This window comes from Hippoglossus stenolepis, chromosome 1 (genome assembly GCF_022539355.2).
Source record: "Hippoglossus stenolepis isolate QCI-W04-F060 chromosome 1, HSTE1.2, whole genome shotgun sequence".
Taxonomy (NCBI): domain Eukaryota; kingdom Metazoa; phylum Chordata; class Actinopteri; order Pleuronectiformes; family Pleuronectidae; genus Hippoglossus; species Hippoglossus stenolepis.
The window spans coordinates 25277162-25291078 of NC_061483.1; the positions used below are offsets into that span (position 1 = coordinate 25277162).

The window sequence follows — 13917 nt, forward strand, 5'->3', positions numbered from 1 at the left end:
GTATGTTGATATTGAAAATGTTTTACTCAATAGCACTGGTTTTGGCAGCAGTCACCAAAAATCTACACGAACTCTTGTAAAAAGACAAAGAACGACGACACAAAGTGAAAAGGAAGAACACCATTAGAATAAGTTAGTTGGTTTAAAAAAGACATCTTACAATAGATGGCACTTATTTTTCATCTAATGAACAGTCACCATCAGCGAACCTTGTGATGTTCTCTTTTAAAATGGAAAACAGAAACAGGAAGTTGATATAATGTGTGCTAGCTTCATCCTGCGATAGAAGTGTGACCACGACCCCGTGTCCTTATGAGGAAAAGTCCCAATCACAACTCATACTGCTGTAAACTTACATGAACGTGAACATGAATAAATAAAAGTATGATCGCGGTTGTTTGGGCTTTGTTCAGCAGCTGTAGAGAAGTAGAAGTGGCGCAGAGAAGGAACAGCTCAGAATAGCCGCTGACTCCTCCCACAGAGTTGTCCTGGGAAACAGTAACAACTGTAAGAAAGTCTCACTTCTCATGTTTCTCTCCGGGGACTGACTGACGAAAAAGAAAGCCCTCACACTTCTCTACTCTGAGATCCACTGAAGGACTTTTCCGGCCGCGCGCTTCTCACGCTCAAACTTCGGCCATTAGCAGGATTATTATGCGTCCAAAAGCTGCGTCCTTTGCTTAAGGTAAGAGGAGTCATCTCCACATGTAGCTGCTACCACAAGCTAACACCGCTGAGCTGTGGCGCTAGCTCGTCTCTTCCTGTGTTCAACACGAGCAGCTCCATGGCTCTTTTAACTTGTTGCTTGGTAGCCATGACATCCTTCCTCATTCAGGGCCAATGTGGCAACCTCTCACGTTTCTGTGAACTCAGACGCCCCACAAACCTGTGAGAACATACCAAACAACAGCTCCGGAGCAGAAATATGCGACATGAAGTCAAAGTCTGTGAGACCTGTATGTTAGAAAATCCATTTAAGTAGGTTAACATCACTAAAAAGACGTCAAAGCCATGAAGGAATATTTAGAAATATATATATATATATCTATATATATATATATGTGTAAATAACTAATATAACAAGGCCTTACGATAAATATAGATACATGTATATTTAACTTATGTGTCATGTCAATGCATTTGGTCCATCCCTTTTTGGGATTACAAGACACCCATACAAAACATGTGGGAAAAAATACATGTTACTAAGAAGATAGGCAAATAATAAAATTATTATTTGCTGTATATTAAAAGTGTGGGATATATATATATATATATAAAAACACGATTTAAGTATGCTAAAATCACAAAAAAGATGTTATTGTCAGTAAGGAATATTCTCTGAGAGTTGAAAAAAGTACTGAACAAAACACGTGGAAGACATACCCCAAAAAAGAAAAGAAAAAATCAAATGACAAACAAAAATTGAGAAGGAATAATATAAGCTGTATATTCCAAGTTAGGAGATATAAAAAACGTGATTTAAGTATGCTAACATCTCTGAAAAGACGTTAAAGCCATTAAGGTGTAGTCTTTTGTATGAGTTTAAAAGTGCCTAGCCTTATTAATTGAGACATAGACAATTAGGATTTACAAATATATATGTAAATAACTAATATTAGGCCTAATGATAAATATACCTGTGTGTATTCTTTTACTTCTGTGTCATGTCAATGCATTTGGCCCATCCCTTCTTTGGATAACAAGACACCCATAATTAACGTGGGAAAAAGACACAAGCAAAGACACACACACAAAAGAGAGAACAGTCAAAAGAAATTCTAAATTTGCTTTTGCTTACAGAACTATTACACATTCAAATTGACTGAAGAATGAGCTTTTTTCTCTCCTTCTGGGCTCATACGTAAGCAGCCAACTCAATCTTTGCACATCATCCATATATATAGAGGCATTTTTCAATTTATAAAACAGCATTCAGCAGTTCACAATAGAAAACAAAATGAAACTCATTTTCTGCAAATTGGACACATCTGCTTTCTTTTAAATGAATGCATCGTCCAGTTTCCACATTTTAAATGTAAAATAGGTGATAAACATGTATGTTTTTTAAAATATATTATGTGGTGTTGATGCTGCTCTCCATAGTAATTAAGTAAAGAAAAAGGGTCATTTTTCAGCTTCTCCAGGATTTCACAAGCAGTTCTGTGAGAAATAGCATTCATTAAATTGCTTTATTAATCAAGAATATAAATCCACTTTGTGCTATAAAAGTACTTTTTACAACAATAGTGATATAATGATAAATACTTCCCAGCCATAATTGTCTTCATGGGAATCATTACACTGATAGTTTCCCAAATAAAACTTCACTTAGACCATTATAAAGCCACTGCTGGGACATTTCAGGACTCTGTAGAGCTATTTCTCATCCAGGAAGTCCAGATGCATGAGCTGATTTCACTTCATGCTTTATTTCTTCATGCCCGTGGGACAATCTGCACACATGTAAGAAAAAACAGTAGCCTACTAATTAATTTGCACTCGCTTGACCTCACCCACTTAAAAATATTCAAAGGACCAGCCATATAAACATGGCCGCCCTCTGGTTTCCCGTGTTGTAACGCACTCATAGGTTTCCTCAGAAGTCACATCATGGGCCTCATGTTCCTAATCTTTATGCTGTCTTAATGCACACACTGAACTCTACTCAACCCTTCTCTCTACCCTACCATAATAATACTGGATCTTTGGATTCTACATCAATGATTCATTTACAACCAGCGCCCTGAGGAAATTAACGTAATGTGAAGGAGCATCTGGAAAGACAGGTTTTAACAACATTTGTTTTAATACCTCCTACTAAAAGGATGGATGACAGGGACTGGATACAGTTGTTATCACCCTTCTAACATGGTGGCATGAGCCTTGTAATCACTGGTTTTGACTCCTCAGACAGTTTGTGACAAGCATCTGTTTGTCTTGCTGTCATTGCAGGGGCTTCTTACAGTCAGTCTTAACTCTAACCTTCGTTGTCTTTTTTGGAAACCTAGTCATCTGCTTCTTCTATGTCTGAGTGGATTGGTCTGTAAATCTGAGTCGGTGCCTCTGAATGTAAGCATATCCAATGGTGAGAGGGTCGATGGATGATGCTGTCTTCTTTGACAAATACTGGAAGTGTTGTATGTTGAACAAACCGTCAACATGTTTAATTTAGACCTGCCATCAAGATGATAAGTTACAGTAAAGCTGATATGACAAATCACCAACACGTTTGTTTTTTTAACAGTGGAGCGGAATGTTTTCTGTACTGCTTTGCTAAAGCTAATGAATATTAGCATAGGAGCTCAGTAAAGCTGTGACACCCCATCTTCGATGTTATCATCCATATTGACGTTTCAATGTAGAAATCATCATATATCAATATCCCAACCCTTCTCCATCCTTGTATCACAGTTGGTTGTGCAGAGAAGGGGACTTTATAAAAGAAGGGAATACACCTTTTCTTACTTTGTAAAGGTGCATCAGACTTACAGAATCACTTTTTGTTCACGTTTGTTACATTTACACCTGGAGTCCATACTTGCTGCTGGCCCGGTTTTACTTTATAAACTGCATGCTTGCGTGTTAGTCTGCAGGCAGAAACTGAGACTGTTGGAAACGATGACGCAAATGCATGACCCATGTTTGCTTCCTGGGTGGATCTAATCAATTATGATGTAGCCTACCCTGATAGGTCACACTCCTCTATCATGTGACACCTTGACGCCATATCATGTGGCATCAGCTGTGACTGCCAGTGGTGAATGCAACATGGATAATGAATCACAAGTGTTACTAACCCTTACCTTCAGTAACAGTTCCACCTTCTTGTTGTTTCAAGCTAAGAAACGGTCAACTGCAGCTAAGCAACCAACTGAGTAGACGATCTACACCAACACATGTTTTCCCATTGTTAAAATGGATGGATGTAATTTCTGATGCAAAGATCCAATGCTCATCTGGATGAAGATCATCTTTGTTTTAAAAAAAAAGCAGTTTACACATCAGAATGTGTGGATGATGCTTATATATGCATGTGTGTCCGGAAAGTCCTGAGACTTGAACAACAAACTGCAGATCTTTCACTTTCCTCTGCCACAATTTATTCGACTCTTCATTGCCATGCTAATATACAAGTTTCTTTGCATAATTTGATATTGTTGGGTCTCAACATGTTAGCCTTCTTAGTCCGAAATTGATTTTATTATTATTGAATTATATTCACTTAGTTAAATTAGAATATATTAATTTCTAGTCTGTTCAGAAACTATGAGGCTTCAGCCAGAAACTGCTTAGCTTAGCATAGCATGAAGACAAAAATATTATTTTAGCTTGTTCAAAACGTACTCTCCAAAAATCAGAAATGTAAATATAAAAATGTGCTGGTTTGTAGGAGAATTATGTGCCAGACTATTTCTTGGCTGGGAGCCATTTCCAGGCAACCAGTGGCAACTCTGGGAAGTTTATGGGTAGAGTCCCCCTGGTACAAAGGAATTTCCCTGGTTCCAGTCATTATACTAAGCTAACCCATTGCTGTATGTAGCCAGAAATGTAATGCACAGACATACTGCCAGAAAGGCAATAAGCTTGTTTACCAAATATCGGACCTTGTGAGCTGCAGTTGCGCTGTTAGTTTGTCAACACTCAACAAACCAGTAAACATCTATCCACAGTTACATTTGTATTCATTTGAGACTGAGACTGAGACTGATCAGGAGGGAACATCTACACTGTGCCTGCACAAAACAAAAACTTATTACTCTGCTCTCTGTCTCCCAGCAAATGTTAGGCTCACTTGTGAGGCCGTCCCAGTCAAAAATATGTATTTAGCTCCAGTACAAGAAACAAATGAAAGAGGAGTTGGCTTCCCATTCAGAGTACAGTAAATTACCATGAGGATTCTGCTGGCTCCAAGCTGAACCCAGCCAATTTCTCATCTTCACAAACCCCCTAATTTAATGATGATGGAGGATATGCACAGTGTCAGCCTTGTAATTACACTGTATTTACTGTTGAATGGAGGCATTAGAGGAAATTTTCCAGGTATAGTTCATGATTTAGAGCTATCCCAGGGACGGGTTTTGCATGCCTGGGAGGGCGACTGCTGAATTCCCTACTGATATTCACAATAAAGCCTTGACTTAGTTTTTGTTAAGACTGGAATTGCTGGAATCCTCTCAGCATGCCAAACAGCAGCAACGCTGCCTGTTCTATAACAGTCGCCCTCTCTGCAGCTTGTTCAATCTCTGTACCCTGGAGTTGTGTTTTTTTTCTGCTGGAAATTATCAGACAGAATTTGTGGTTAATTGTTACCGTTCCTGTGGTGATGCAAAGGTTTTCCATAATGTGCCAGCACTAAGTTTATGGGAGAAAAAGTTAAATTGACCACTCTGTTTGGTAAGTTAGGGTTAGGCTTAAGTTAAGTGCACAAATTGCTTCCAACTCTGTGTTATGAATTTGCAGCATGGGGATCTTACATCTAACACTGAGGACAGGGGTGTAAAATATGGATTTTTAGTATGGAATTGGTTTATTGGATTAAAGCCATTTGGAGGAAGTCTTCTATGTACATGTATACTAAAATCAGACCTCAATACATATACAGGTAATGTTTGTAATTTCCTGCCTGTGAATCTATTCCAGCCACGCACAATATGGCTGCATGCAGGTGTTTTTGTGATGCTTTTTGTGGACCCCAAGGTAGGTGTAGGTACTATCCCTGCACTACTTATTGTCCACTGTATGTGTGTCACTCACCAGTACTCACGATTTGATATATCTCTGCGATGTGTTACTTAGGATCCGAGCAGATATGTTAACTTGGCATGACTAGAGGAAGACGTTTGACAGATGGACAGATTTTAAACAAAATCTGAAAAAGCCAAGTAGCTTGTTACTTATTTCAATTTGTAACTCCCCAAACACCAGGACTCCTCTGTGCTGTTGTTAAGAAAAGTTTTCTGTCCAGTGCACAGTAGATTTTCATAAATTATTTGGGGGACTTTTGATAGTTGTGGACAGTTGTCAGAAGAATTTCCGAGTTTTAGGTTTCTGTTTGGTCCAAGCAACAGTCAAAGTGTTTTAAATGTGTGGTATTGCTATTTGCCAAGTTAATTATTTGAATACCTTTGCCACTACTGGACAGTTTGGATTAATATACACATACATTTATTGTACTAAATCAGAAAAAACGCATCATTACCAATGTCCGTTTCCTGTGATTCAGTGGTTAAGGTTGAGCAACTGTTGACATACTATTCTGTTAGCCTTTTCCACCAACATTTTAAGGTCTCGACCTTACTATGTGAAAGGCCTTGAGATATCGCACATTGTGATTTGGGGCTCAACAAATAAAGTAGAATAGAATTGCAACTGAATCAATTCCAAAATCTTGTCATTTGCCTTAAGAGATGGCGGCTTTGTCTCTCCCTATGCTTCAGATTACAGCACAGAAGAAGATGGTCAAAGAGCAGAGGCAGGATAGTTGGACTTGCACTAGCAGTTGCAGCAGTCACCTGACCGGTGGCCTGCAGACTCCGCCTCTCCCCTCTGACATCAGCGCTTTGATCTGCGTACTGTCTGTGTTAGCACAAAGCCATATTTAGCTCTGTGTAATCAGTGTGGTGAGAGCTTGCATGCCCACTGCTGACGATACCTGCCTAGTATAAACACACCTGCTCACTCTGATGAGCTTAAAATGAATTTAATGTGCACCTGAAGGAGTTTGGTAGTAGCAGTGTTCATCAGATAGACCGTGGGTAAGGTTTCCATCGATGTCTTCATGTGTGCTGTATTAGCTAGGACAAATGCTTTTAAAGTGTCTCAGTAGTTTGATGTGACAAAGGTAGAGGAACAATTAAGTAAGCGGTCTTGGACAAGACTCGGTAAATTAGGTTGTAGGTGTTGATGTCAACTAAACAAAAGCTTTAATATGTATATAGATACATCTTGAATTTGAGGTTATTCTTCCTTGTTGTTGTTTTGATGATATCCTTTAGGGCAAAGTCTGACTGTGATGCACTTGCTCTGCTTAGCAACCTGTGTTTCTGTGATCACAACACGTGTTAGCAAAGAGTCCACTCTTTAGTTGTATTTGGGCTTCGCTTATCGGAAATTGTTTATTTTATCTCTGCTTGTCTCAGATGTGCTAGATACAAGATACAATTACTTGAAGATAGATATTGAATTTGTACATTTAAATTTGGTTATATTTTATGAAAATGTAAAATCACAATTTTTTATAATGACACATTATAATGGGCCCTATGATTTTTTACCTGTACAGTAGTATTTCAGAAAATACGTATTCCACAATTGTAAAATTTGGAACTTGTCAGAAGAAAAATGGCAAAATCAAAGCAGCAGAGGCTGAGATATCTTGAATTCTAATCCCTAGAATGGGCAAAGCCTCAACATCTTGCATCCTACATTTCCCATAATGCAACTCATTAATGTCAATATCTTCTATTCAGTACATTTACTCCATTACTTAAGTCGATGTTCTTGAACAAGCTGTAGTTAGTCCCAGAGTTAGCTGTTAGGGACATAAAGTGTTCTTGTGGGCTGACTTGCTTGTTACTTAAAGGATGAATCAGTGGGGGAAGTGAGGACTACTGCACTGCACTTCCTTAAACCACTGCAGTGGTTTAAGTTCCACACTTCTCTGAATCGTAACCATTTCTAGAGAAACAGAGTGGATTGTTGGTTATGTGTCATCTGGTTGAAGTGTAACTCATTGTGAAGACCCTGGGGAGGTCACCATTGTGTCCCAGGGTAAACACACAAATGCGTGCATATTTGTGAGCAATTTAGAGTTTCTGATTGACTAAACTTGCATATCTCTGCTTCACAGAAATGGGAGCAGAGCTGTGATTCAAACTCGGAACCTTCTTGCTCTATAATGCAACTACTAACCACAAAGCCACTGTGGTCACTATCAGAGCTTTGTATGTAATATATGCCTTCATTGGTCTTGTTGTATAACTGCCTTTTGATGCGTATCAATTAAATTGGTTTGTTAATTGAAATGATGTAACCTAACAATACACAGCCCTTACTGCAGTGGGTAGGTTATATTAATCTGATCAGGCCTGCTATGCGACTGAGGTTAACATTGCTCAGGATTCTCCAGGTTAAACCTCTTACCTCCCAGATGGGATGAACAGCCACTTTCCTTTTCTAAAACTCAGCTGTCTCGCTGTCTTTCTATGTATTTTCTTTGCTCCTGAGCTCCTATTTTATTTTATTTTAACTGTCTAATTGTAATTGAACAACACTGTCAAATCGCCCTTACCCTTGCTCTCACTCTGTAAGAAATAAGTGGCCAAGTGCAGCAGACTTCAAACAAGTTAAATTGCACAATATAACATGTTTGATACATATATGATATAATATGATTTTTTTTTTTTTATATCTGCCCAAGCTTGTTCGTTCTGAAGGAGTCCCTTTGCTTCAAGCAGAAGCTCTCATATTGCTCAAATGTAATGTCAGCCATTTTGTAAAATCCACTATTTCATGTTCTTGCCAAATGCAAGCTAAAAACATTGAAGCCAATTACATATCCATGAAGCTACCTACACCAGCCAACCATCTTAGCTTAATAGAAGCTAAAACTGTAAACAAGGGGATTCGTCTAGGTTTGCTCTGAACAAAGGTAATAAAACTGCCCACCAGCACTTCTTGAGGTCACCAATCAATACACAGTGTCCCATTTGTTTAATCTATAAAAAATTAAACTGTAAAGCAAAGAAATAAATTACTTTTTGCCCACTGTCAAATTATAACCTGCAGTTTTTGCACCGAGATATCTTAATGATTTATTGTACCTATTTCCCTATTTTTCCAATCTCTGTGATAACGCAAGTTAGTTGGCTTCTGGTGTTTTCTTCCTATACAGATGTTATATAATCTTCTTCAAAAAACTATTCCTTTAATATGCATACAGACTCATAGCATTTCATAGCCTCATGGTGGTGGAAACAGTGGGGAGGGGATGGCATCAAACCTGGGGAGGAGCGCTGATCAAGGCTCAGGCCCTGATTACAGGCCGGCCCCCAGTGCACCTCACAATAAGATAATGCTATCTGGGCCCACAGGTATTTGGTTTCAGTGGAGAGGGTAATAACTGTCACCAAACACTGAGGAGACCTTTCATCCCCTGGCCTTGTGTTGTCAGCCAGCGTTTGTGTGCAGTCTCTGCACAGAGGCAGCTTTTGTCTGGCCGGGTGCGGTCGCGTCACCACTAAGGCCTCATATCTGTCCATAGAGACAATAGCTAGGTTAGATTAAATCAAACAGCCGTGACTATCTAAATGGTAGTCAACATGGTGTGTCCAAGTTACTGTGGCTGCATTGTTGATAATGTGATGTAGCCCTGACTAATTTAGACGAGCCTCAGAAGAGCAGAGCTGATAGTGAACCGTAAAAAGAATCAGCTGAGTGTTCAACACAAAGCAGACACACTGTTACTATGGTGGCTTGTGCTGTGGCTGAGTGCAGTCAGTGTACGTCATGTTGTAGTGGTAGGCCAGTAACTAATGGTTGACTATTGGGAGAACACACGAGAGGTTAAACAAATGTCTTGAGTTAAATATCAAACCTCTGAGTCACATTGAGCCCCAGTCCTCAGTGTCCCATGTTTGAAGACTTTGATTGCCACTGTTATTTGATAATTGAGGAAACTTGTGGTTTTCATGAGTCTGAGTGATATATGATCAGGAGTTTTAGAAGTCTAATATTATGAGTGAGATATTGTTCATGTTTGGAATAAAACTAAAGGCAAAGTACATATGGTTATTTGGCCGAAATATGTCTGCTTTCATTCTGTCTTCGTTCCCACAGCAACTTAAAAATGGAAAATATGATTCAGCAACTCAAGCTCCCAGTCTTTCAATCAAATTAAATATGTAGGATGTACCAAAGACAAGTTGATAATTACAGAATAAGAGGAGTGAAGATGAATATCATTTAACCATGGAGAGTTCATATGAACACTGTCTCCCGACAGGCTTTAAACCAGCCTGAAAGCTTTCCATGGCACCTCTGCCATGTGGTAGCAGAGTTTTTTTTTATCCAAAACTCCTACAGTACCATTAGGCCTCACATCTAAAGCAAGAATGCCACAGATGGGTCTTGAACCCCCAAAACTGGCATTGTTGTGGACAATTCTTCAACAACAGTTGGAAAACCAGCAGCATCCCATGTGGAGGTGATGTTAAGACAAGACATGTTTGGCATCTATGCATGTATCAAAGGGTAGCATACAAAAATAGACCAAAAACAGGCAAAATGTGAGGAATCCAGGCCAGATTGTCCTTCTCTAGTTTATGCAAGAGGGGCGGGCCTTCCACAGGTGGGGTACCAGCCCAGTCCAGCTCCTCACTGAGACTTAAGTTATTTTTCTGTTGTCATCATGGAGCCTCAGCATTGGATGACACCTCAGGTCTATATTGGGCTTCTGTCCCTGTTTACAGGTGTCTCCATGTCCTTGACTGCAACTCTCTATGCACTGCCAAATTCAAAAAACTTCACAGAGAGATTTCTGTCCCCATAATTTGAATCTGTACTGACATTCGTCAAGTTAATTAATTGCCATTGGGAGGTTTTTGACCTAGAAAGACTGCAGTACAAAGCTTTGAGGTGATAAAACACATACAGCCTGTTATGCTCACCGAGTTCACTTAATCTGACCTATTTCATTTCAAGTATCTGCCGTGATTCTGCACAATGGACATTAAAGCAGCTACTGGCTTACTCTTTCTGTTTTTGGGTCTAAAGGATGATGGTCTTTTTCTGCAGCAGATGTGAATATTAAAACCTAGAGATGTACCAGTAGAATGACCTAACATGCCTTGCTCAATGACAGTTGTTGAGATAAATCATTGATAACTCTTAATATCCTATTGAGAATCAGGTGGTTTTCACTGGTGTGCGGCTCCTATAAGCCTCAGGGTGCCGACTCTCATTTGCAACATTTTGAACGTTCATTGTGAACGACTCGTTGTCACTTGTGGTGAGCTTCGAAGAAATGTTTCATAGAATAGAAGTAGATGCAGCTGTTTAAATTGTTCTTAAGCATTTTAACGAAACACAATGGTGAACGCATTCTTGATGAAGTTCCGCAAATACAATGAAATGCACAGACAGTGGTCATTCTGAATTTTCCTTCCCAGTATTGATGTCATTTTGTTGATAAAATAAATGGGTAGATCAACCAAACAGAATGCGATAATGACCATGTAATGTTTTAAAGTGCAATGCTACACTAGGGCACATGGATCATGTTTATTGGGAGGAGATAGGTTCTAAAGGTTGAAACTGCACTGCCTTTGATGCATTTTGGATTTTTTATATATCCTCCGCTCCTACCAACTGCTTCAACTTTGACCTGCAATGGACACATGCATTTGTTTTAGTATTGTAAAGGACTGTGGCCTTTGGACAAGACTCAGATGTTCCTACAGGAAGTCCCTGGGGGAGTGGTGCTGACGGGAAAGATTATGTTGATGCCGTCACAGTCCTCCAGTCCCCTCTGATCTACCAACTGTCTACTGTTCCTCGCACCAATTCATTGGGTTACTTTCATGTTTTAATGCCATCAGATCTTATAGTAGATTGCATTTGATCAGAAGGATTTAAAAAAGTTGGTCTTGTGAGATGATTACACGCAACAAAGTGAATAACTGGTTTGTTTTGCTTCAAACTTACATTAGAAATGATCATCATCTCATGACTGAAGAGGATGCAACAGACATGTATTGTTAGAATATAAATAAATAAATAAAATGCATACACAAAAAATACATAAAAGATTTGTTTAAAAAAGAATTGAATGAATCATTTAAAGGGAAATAAAGCTGTTCCTGTGGCTAAACAGTACAAATACTGTTTTTTACTTGACCTGTGACATTTACACATGCACAGACATGGGCAATACATTCACAGGCAGAGCTGGAGTTTTCAATATTAGCTAATGAGCTGTTGTCATAATCAGTCCCATGCATGTGTTTGTGTTGGGGAATCCTCAGCCTCAGCTGATTATTGGGAAAGGTGTAGGAGACAGTCCGATTAATGATTTGTGAAGCTAATCCTATTCATCCTCCCATTCATGTTACAGTCACATGGCTATTATGGCTTATTTTGATAGCCAGGGGACCTGTGGAAGCCATAACGGGTCCATTCCCACCCCTGACTCGTTGCATTACTACTGCTATTTCAGCATTGAGGGGCTTTTGTCTCTTGATTTATCGGTCCATTTGTGACGGCTATGCACTTGAACGTAGCTGATGCCCTGTCTCTTTGTGGCCTTCATGCAGCACAGGAAGAGAATCCTGTTTTAGTAGCAGTTCAAAAGGCAGTTTCTGCCATTATAAAGACTCTAAGGAGCTTGGCAGAAGGCTGGCTGCACCCAATGTTTTAGGTGGAGTTAATGGGTTGTGCAATGTCTATAAGCAGGTGTCGGGTGGCCGTAGGTTGAGCTTAGGGAATGTCATTTCTCAAGGTTCTTCTGTTACCAGAGAAAGAAACTGAGTGTGGTTTGGATACAAGGTTTTATTCCTAAATTACGAGGATGATGCACAAGTTGTTAACTAAGGTTCCTCACCTTGTTTGAAGAATTTACGAGATTATGTGTTTCATATAGAGCTTCTGTGGTGATAATGGCTTTTTCTAAATATGTCAGTGTCACTCAGGCCCATTCCTCTCTTAACTAAACCGGAAGTCCAAAACTTAATATTGGCATCTGTTGGGCTTACTCAAACGTAAACTTTGTGCAGTTTAGTCCTCATCCGTTTTATTCATCACTTAAGAAATCGTAGAAATGGTCGGTTTCCAATCCTTTCCGATTCTACATTTTTTTTCTCCATTTTATGGCATTACACTTTAACTTGACCACCAAGCTCAAGCATTTTCCACAGCTCCAAAATATCTTGTTGCAGTAAATTGCTTGGAACTTGGTTACCTCTGTGAAAATACTGCAGCCTTTTGTGATACAGAAATCAGTGTATTCTGAAGATCATGTTACTCAAATACATAACTTTAAATATGAATGACAGAGAATAGCACCCATGACTGTGACATGTAACAACCCACTAGAAAAAAGATGTGTCACTCTGTTTGATTTGTAGCATCTGCAGACAGACACCTACGTGTAATTGGTGACAAATTGCTGATATGACAATCCGGTTTCCACCTCTGTTATTTTAATAGCAACGACTCTCAGAACCAGATAAAATGAGAAGCTGCAGCTAAATGTTTTCTACCTCGATTTGCTAACGATTATTATTGTTCGAGGTTAGTGAACCTGTGTATCTTTCTAACCTCAGTGTCTGAACTCAGTCACTCACTGCTGGGCCTAAATAGTATTTTACTTTCAGATGCTAACTTTCACTGGCTCATGCAAGAGAATACTGCATTCTAGAGTCATATTTCTTGCTGAAGTGTCTTCAACCATGAACTTGCAGCTGCAAACTCTGCTGTTTGAAAATCATGGTTCTATGAATAATATTGATAAAAACTGTATTATCAGTCACAGTTTTGGAAGTGAACTCCAGTCAGTATCATGTTTCTTGGGATCATGCTTTCACTCCGTCGGTAGGTACAAGCGCTCTTACTGACCATCAACCAAAACGTGACATTCATGAGACTGAACATGAGTGACCAGCATCATTGATGTGCTAACTAAAGTTGCACTGTTGTTCGACTTTTTGTCTATAAACTATATTTTAGACTAAGACTACATGTATAGGTGTGGAGAAATTGGGCTATGCAAGACTTTAGGTTGATTAATGTTTATTTTTATTATTTATTAAGTGTAATATTGTTATCAGCTGGGAACCTATCATATCATAGGCTTGTGAAGTTGAACTAATAGATTCCTGTTGCCTCATAGTTTTTTGTACATGTGCAGAGTTTGTTTTG

General features: G+C 39.1%; 1 protein-coding gene across 9 annotated transcripts in view; it reads left to right on the plus strand.

Moving 5' to 3' along the window:
* Positions 1-478: 478 nt before the first annotated feature.
* LOC118105787 (A-kinase anchor protein 13) overlaps positions 479-13917 on the plus strand; it is a 111356-nt gene continuing 97917 nt past the window's right edge. For 6 of the 9 annotated variants that reach the window (XM_035153622.2, XM_035153631.2, XM_035153642.2 and 3 more), the window contains exon 1: positions 479-685. The gene's annotated coding sequence lies outside the window, so the exon portion shown is untranslated. The remainder of the gene's footprint in view (positions 686-13917) is intronic. The other 3 variants (XM_035153679.2, XM_047339539.1, XM_035153690.2) reach the window with 1 other exon arrangement.